Here is an 8330-nt window from a genome sequence, read left to right as displayed (position 1 = left end):
CCCCCCCTTTTTTAAAAGATTATTTATTTCTTTGTCAGAGAGAGAAAGATAGAGCACAAGTAGGGGGAACCGCAGGCAGAGGGAGAAGGCGGCTTCCTGCTGAGTAGGGAGCCCAATACCAGGCTCCATCCCAGGACCCTGGGATCATACCTGAGCCAAAGACAGACGCTTAAATGACTGAGCCACCCAGGTGTCCCTGGAATTCTTCAAGTAGCTCAAATGATAAACTTTCACTTTATTCTATCACTAAGAAACAAGATTAACTTATTATTTTCTGTATATTTTTGCATTTAAAATATTTTCTCTATATCTATTCATTTCTATTTGTTTTCTACCATTCAACATAATCAATAATTAATAATGTACATTCATCTCAACCTTGGCACTATGGACATGTGAGCTGGCTAGGTCTTTGTTGTGGGGTTGGGTTATGCACTGTAGGATATCTAGTAGCATTTTGGCCTCTAGCCATCAAAGGCCAGTAGCCCTCTCCAGGGTGTGGCAAATTAAAATGTCTGCAGACATTGCCCAATGTCCCCTGGAGGAGAAAGGAGCAAAGACATGCTTCGGTCTTGGATGAGAACCACAAATTGATATGTATAGGTGAGGATAAACAAGATTGAAAAATTCCAGTGTGTCCAAATCATAAGCAATTTAACCTACCAACATTTATGTAAAATTAAATAATTTAAGGAAGAAAGTAGAGAGTATTAAATTAGGTCTAAAAAAATTGTATTAGATATTAACACTTTCATTTGAAATTTTTTTTTTTAAAGATTTTATTTATTTATTTGACAGAGAGAGATCACAAGCAGACAGAGAGAGAGGAGGAAGCAGGCTCCCTGCAGAGCAGAGAGCCCGATGCGGGGCTCGATCCCAGGACCCTGAGATCATGACCCGAGCCGAAGGCAGCGGCTTAACCCACTGAGCCACCCAGGCGCCCCTTTCATTTGAAATTTAACACAGTATGGAAAATACCGAGTATAGACTATCCAAAAGAATACTGATGTAATTTTATCTCAATTTATACTGAAAAAGTCCATAAACTCTACATATTAAAGTTGCACCATTTGATAATTTTGGACATATATACACCCATAAAACCATCACCACAATCAAGATATTAAACTTTTCAGTTACACTAGAAAGTTTCCTTTTTCCTCTTTGTGTTTGTCCCTCCCTCAGCTCCTAATCCCAGGCAATCACTGATCTGGCTCCTGCTACTGTAGATGAGTTTGAAATTTCTAGAACTTTATATATATGGCATCATAACAATATATACACTCTGCCTGACCTCTTCCACTCAGAATAATGATTTTGAAATGTATCCATAGGGTTATGTATATCAATAATCACTTCTTTTTATCGCTGAGTAGGATTCCTTAGTGAGGATATACTATAAATTTTTTTATCCATTCGCCGGTCAATAAATATTTGGGTTTTCTCCAATTTGGGATATTACAATCAAAGGTACTACGAACATTTGTATATGAGTCTTTGGACACAAAGTTTTGTTTCTCTTGGGCAGATACCTAAGAGTGGAATGGGTAGATCACATGGGAAGCGTCTGCTACATTTTTCAGGAAACTGTCAGTTTTCCAACGTGATTCTACCTTTTCACATTCCCTCCGGCAGTATACGGGCCTTTAGTGGCTCTACATTCTCACCACCATTTCGTATGGTCATAAACTTATAAGAGCTTCAAAAACTCATCATGGACAGTGCTCCACCAGAAGAAAGGTTAGAAGTCCTTCCTTCAAAGTGGAAGGAAATGATACCAGATAGAAACATGGATTTACATAAAGGGATAAAGAGCACCAATTATGGGAACAGCATGGGTCAAAAAAGGGTTTTTATTTCTTGACCCTATAAGTCTCTTTAAAAGATAATAGACTGCTTACAGCCAAAAGAATAACAATGTGACGAGATAAACAGCACACATAGCAGTAAAATGTGTAACAGTAGGGCAAAGCTGGGAAAGAAGAAATGGAAGTATTTTAAGGTTCTTGCCTCGTACACAAAGTAATAGAATAGTATTTGAAATAGGCCATAATACAGATGTACAATATAAACCCTAAAGCACCCACAAAAATAACATTATATAGTGTTACAGGAAGTGAGCCAACAAAGGAAAAATAATGGAATTATAAAGAATCCTTCATTCATACAAAAAAGAAGGAAAAGAGGGAAAAGAAAGGAATCCAGAAAGATGGGACAAGTGGAAACTAAATAGCAAGGTGGTTGATTTAAACCCAAAGTCCCACCCCCAAATGTCAAAAAAAGAGTAACAGAGCCTCCCTAGATCAGATACTCAATTTTGACAAGAGCCAAGTAAAAGACTCATCTCTGCTTTTCCAGAGGAGTGTACCTGGCAACCGCCTCAGGGAGGGTGCAAGTTCTAAACTCAAAGGAGTTGCTTCTCTTTGCCAGAGGCTACAATCAGCAAAATCATTAATCTCGAAGATTTATAGCTCTAAGGAATCATGAAAATTGTGATGTCCCGAAGGTAGAGAACTTCAGCCGGCTGAATAGCTTCCAAGCCTGTTGGTTGGAACCTGTTAACAGGGGATAATTTCCCTGCTACCCAGCAGAAATGGCCACATAGAGTGCCCCAGGGGGATACAAACCCTACAGGACTCAGCGTCTGGTCAGTTTTAAGGCTTTCCTTTTGGTGGTGGAAGGCGGAACACAAACAAACAAGAAACAGTATTTCCCTGACTTCCAGAGGAACTGAATGTTGCAGATCCAGCCACACAGTCCCAAGAAACTCTATTCATAGAGCAAGCAGGTGAGTTTTTTGGAGTTTATCAACCCTGCCGGTAAGCAAAGGTGTGCTATCTCCAAAGTCAGTGTTATTGTGACAGAGGCTTCTGATCTGCCAACCAGCAGGACAGCTGTCAGTGTATGTAAGACTTTAAAAGCAGAGTACAGCCACCGGCATTGTGCTCTGATACTCTCACGGGCGGTAAATGACAAGGGAATGTCTCACTGACACTTGTGTACATGCAACACTCCGATCAAAGGAATCCCCTCTGACACGTGTAGAGAGCAGCAAACCCACCGCACATCAGGTGCAGATGTGGAAGCAACGACAGTACACTCAATAGCCCAGAAGCCCTCACCCACAGTCTCACTGCTTCCTTTCCCTGTTGTGAACCTTGCCCAGACTTTTTCCATTGACTCTGGGTGTCTCCTTCCCTCATGGAAACAGATGCGGCTGTGACCTGACTCCCTGTCATCAACAAAGCTCCAAAAATGTGGTCCCTTCACACGGTGACCCAGCATACCACACATGGCTTTGTATTCCTTGACCACTTAGTCTTTTAATTGGAGAATTTAATTAATTTTTAATATAATTACTGACACTGACATACTTAATTCATATCTACTCTACCACACTGTTTTTAATTTAATCAGTCTGTTTTATGTTCCCTTTTCTTTCTTGCCTCTTTCCTGATAAAATAGTTCATTATTCCATTTTGTTCTATTAAATTGTTAAACTTATTTTTACCACTCTTTTAGTAATAACCATAATTACATGTAATTTTGACATATTACAATCAAAAAAAAAATCATGGCTTTTACCACTCTTCCTAATTATACTTGAACCTAAAGACATTTTAATTCAATTTACCCCCTCTCAATTTTGGTAAAATCGTTGTAATGTATTTTATTTTATTGTTACTTTTTTAGAAAGTGTTCACTTCTCATTCAGCCTTATTTCCATTTTGTTTGCCTTTGTGGAAGAGCAGTTAAGATCCCTCAGTGGTTGTTCCTACCCATCCGGGGGCCCGAGCAGTGGGAGCCGCAGACCCGAGCGCTCCAGTCCTCAGGGAACTGCTGACTACAACACAGAGGGCACCCGCACGCCTTCAGACCAGGCTGCAACTTCGGGTTGGACAGCGGTGAATTCAGGAGCCAGAGCCGTCCGTTCACTCTGAAATCCCTCGTTGGCTGTGACCAACCACAAGGCAACGGCCTTGCGCTTCCTTTCCGATGTCTTCAGGATCTCTGCAGAAGTCGAAATCCGGCATGATTCCCACGGGGGATCGCGGGAAAACAGGGCCACGCATGCGCAGACCATCCCGGGTCGTCCTCTATGGCATCACACCCAGAGTGAATTTCCTCGTTGTTGCAAAGGATGGCAACGTCCACATGGTGCAGAGGAGAGTCTACACAGAGTGATGGTAGGCAGAGGTTATAGCACCTCTGTGACAGGCTGGTGGTCAGCCTTGAGATTGGGAACCCCCAGAAGTCTTGGCTCCCAGAAGGCCGCCTGGATCTGGTCAGGGAAGGTTCCAGGAGCAGGGCAGCCGGCGATAGGCGTGGTTCCAGTAGCACCAGCAACTTCAGCACAGCTCACCCGCCAGGATGCCTGGATGGCATGACATTGCCATCGGCCAGGTTTTCAAGGGCAACAATGGCACGAGTTGCCAGCAGAAGCTTGCAGTTTCTTTTCAGATTTATGATGTAGATGCCATCCCTTTTCCTTTTGTAGATGTACTGTTCCAATTGGAAGTCAAGGTCGGTGCCACCTGAGTAAGTTCCTGCTGTAAGGAATTTGAGGACATCCTCCTGCTTCACTTGCAGGACATCCAGGGCTCCGGATAGTATGAAAGTTTCCCTTTAATTTACAGCAGCAATGCACAACGACACTTTCATGGACCCTCCCTGGGTAGTTCATCAGAGAGGTGTCAAGCATTTTAACACTGATTTGTTACTTAAATCAACAAGACACCACCACTATTGTTTTGTTTACAGTCAATATTCCCTTATACTTTCCTGTAAATTTTTAAGATGTATATTTTGTAATATTTTATGTATTTATGAAAAGAGAGAACAAGCAGGGGGAGCTGCAAAAGGAGAGGGAGAAGCTGCCTCTCCGCTGGGCAGGAAGACTGACAGAGGGCTCCACCCCAGGACCGGGGGATCATGACCTGAGCCAAGGCAGACAATTAACCAAATGAGCCCCCTGGGCATCCCAGGAGGTATTTCATTTTTACTGCATTACTATTTTTCCTGCAAGGATACATTTTCTTCCACCCGAACACCATTCAGTGTTTCTTTTAATGATCTCAGTAAATCCTCTGAAAAACATGCATTCACTGTTTTTGAAGGATCTTTTGCTGATTAATGGGTTCTGGACTGGTAGCTATCTTTCTGCATCCTATATAACTCTGTTAGCTTACAATTTCTGTCGTTCCTCTTGAGAAGCCAGTTGTGGGTCTTGTTCCTTTGAAGGAAAAGTTTCTTTCCCTCAGATTGCTTAACCATTTTCACCATCTTTGCTCCTCTGTAGTTTCTTTTTTATTATTATTATTAGGATTTGGGGTATTCTCTGCATTTTTCTTGCCTGTGTTGCAGAACTTCTTTAATCTGCTGTTCAATGTTCTGTAGAATTCTCTTAAAATATTGCTTCTGCCTTATTTTTAACTTCTCTCCTTTAGGGACTCCCATTGCATGTATATTAGACCTTTCCTGTCTCACAAATCTCCTACCAGTGTACTATTTTTAATGTTCTTTTTTGCTCTCTCTACTTCATTATTAAATTTTGTACTAACGTGTCAATTTCAGTAATCCTGTCTCTCCCAACCTTCATTATTCAAAGACTGTTTATTTAAAACAGAACAACATTTTGATAAGTAATCTTCACTTCTAGGACTCTGTTTCTTTCCCTTTAGAGATGGCAATTCTCCACCAAAATCTCCATCTTTTCATCTGTTTCTAGTATCATAATATACTATTCATAATTATTCTGAGGTCCTTGTCAGGCGGTAATGGTTTTTCAATTATGTGTGAACTTGCTTCAATTTTATTTATTTTATTTTTGATCTTGACATTGGTCTTGCAGTCTACCAGTTTTTATTAATAACTAATTATTCTGTAGTAAAAGATTGCAGAGGCTTGCTTACGGCCTGATTCATTCCTCTAGATAGTATTTACCTTTCTCCTGCTACGCGAGAACAATGGGGGCTTAACAGGAACTGTTGCCAGTCATGGCTGCATTGTAGCCCCATTAATGCTTACCATACTTCTAGTATAACCTGGACTCAGCCAAGAGGTCAGGGCCCTCTCCGTGGCCCCCTTCCAGTTTCAGGTCCTAAACTGTAATCATTGTCTTACGAGTCTGTCGATAGCCCTGTCATGCTTTTCACACAACTTTTAAATCTTCTGTCCCATATAGCCCAGGATTTGGCAAATATTTTCAGGGGAAAATTAACCACATGCTTGGGGCTGCCAAATTCGACCATGACTCTGTTGGTGCCTCTATCCTCCAGCAGCTTCCTCTGTGGCTCAGAGCTCAGATTCCACACTGCACCTGCCTCATCAACTCACCCCAGAGTAAAAGCCGATGCAAAAGTTATTTCACCTCTCAAGATTCTGGCTCCTGATTAAAACCCTCCATGCGCTTCCTCAGGCTTGGTCATAGGCAACTGCAAAGGTTTTCCCTGACAGACCTCAAAGAGGAAAGCTACCCTCCTCACACCAAATTCGGGGCACAGCCCATGGAGGGAATTACTGTCAAGGACTCAGGCCCCTCTGCCTGGGTGTTCCCTCACATATTTAAATACCTACCCCAAGCCTTCATGTTTAGATCTTTTAATCTTGGGCCTTGGGCCAAGATCCCCTTCAGGTCTTTGTGCCAAGCTCTCCTTATGAGGGGAGGAGTGGGAAACCAACACACTTTCCCCCACTATGACTCAGCACCCCACTACTTTCCTGCTCCTGGTGCTTTCCCCTTACCTCACCCCAACCGCCATGGTCCATAAACTTGGGAGCCTTTTGTTCAGGACTCCTTCACCTGTGAGATAACCCACACATTGGCAATGATCCACCTGACTTTCAAAGGGTGCACCATTCCATGGAGGAAAATGGAATCAAGGAGTCAAAATTTTCATTGGTTTTCGCCTCTTACCCTCTCAGTAAGTGACTAAGGTTTAACTCTCTCATTTTTGGCTTGTTGCTCTAATCAGCTATTCAACACCCGACGGCTCAGCTTCTCTCCAACTCAGCTGAACTCCTGACAGTTTTTCTTCAGCTCCCTTTCCCCAGTTCTTTTTTGTCTCTTGACTGCCATTAAACATTTTCCTTCTGTATTTTATCCAGATTTTATAGTTATTTCCCGCAAAAGTGCTGTTCCATTGCTATCTAATCTATCTTATCCGGAAGTGTAATTTCCACCTACTGCCTCCCAATTAAACATCCTGGAAGCACCACAAAACACTTTTGATTACACTTCATTAACTGAAATTAGATACATTGTTAAAACTAGCTTTAAGTGTATCTGGGAAATAGTCCTACGACTGAGAACTCTGTCATCGTAGGTTCTGTTTGTAAGGATAAGGCAACAATCAGCCACTTCCACACATTCCCATTTTGTCCCTGGTTCCATGTTGCTTTTTCCACTGCTACTAACGCTGGCTGAACTGATGATGTAAAGTATGTTGAGTTTCTATTCACAGTGTTGACTTTACAGAGCCTGAAGTTGGTGGCATGGTCAGAGACTAGACAGTTGATGAATTACCAGCACCTCGTGATTTGGGGTGGCTAAACACAAAGAACATGTTCATGGTGAGGGCTGGGTACATGCCTTGCAAATTAAACATACACTGGGCTAAGTCAATGTATTTCTTCAATTTTATCAATACTGTATGGTTGAAAATTCCAACGGTTAATGTGTCCCTGAAAATGGTATAATTTTAACTTTAATTGACTTTTTTCTTATTGTGTAGACTGCTCTTTAAAAAGATTTCAAAAATTAAGTTTGATGGTAGGCATCCTAATTTCCGTGTTATTTTTGTATTACTGTAACTTAATCTTTATGTGCTTTGGTTGCTAAAAGGAGAAAAAAGAATTAATATTATATAAATCACTAATCTTTCTCAGTGTTTATGACCAAAATATAACAGAATTTGTAGGTTTTTCAACTGTATATTGTAATGTGACTTTTATTTCTGAGGACATACATATCTAAATATATCTAACAGGTTCCACTAATGAGTTGATTTGATTAGAGCAATACCCTTTTCAATTATAACTAATACTCTTAAAAGATATACTATAACTAACTTCCAAATTATGTGTCTCAGAGCCTCTGTCAAAAGCTCATTCCCCTAAAATACATACAATGCTTGCTGACACTCGGATGTCATATGTAGGTGTTATCTGGATTACATGCATGTGTTCTACGTAGGTGTTACAATATCTACACCTCAGTAAATGATACAGGTTCTGAGCCTATATGAGAACAAAATACATTATGTCAGTGCTGGGTAAAGGAACAGAAAGTATACCGTTCATTTCGCTAGGGATAATTTAATTTCAAGAGT

The 8330-nt window shown here is 41.1% G+C and overlaps 1 pseudogene; it reads right to left on the bottom strand.

Moving 5' to 3' along the window:
• Nucleotides 1-3752: 3752 nt before the first annotated feature.
• On the bottom strand, nucleotides 3753-6761 carry LOC116874937 (annotated as a pseudogene).
• Nucleotides 6762-8330: the final 1569 nt, after the last annotated feature.

The sequence above is a fragment of the Lontra canadensis genome, unplaced genomic scaffold, assembly GCF_010015895.1.
Source record: "Lontra canadensis isolate GAN:19392208 unplaced genomic scaffold, GSC_riverotter_1.0 scaffold39, whole genome shotgun sequence".
Lineage (NCBI taxonomy): Eukaryota > Metazoa > Chordata > Mammalia > Carnivora > Mustelidae > Lontra > Lontra canadensis.
The sequence above is the reverse complement of the archived record's forward strand: the minus strand, read 5'-3'. Positions and strand labels throughout refer to the sequence as shown.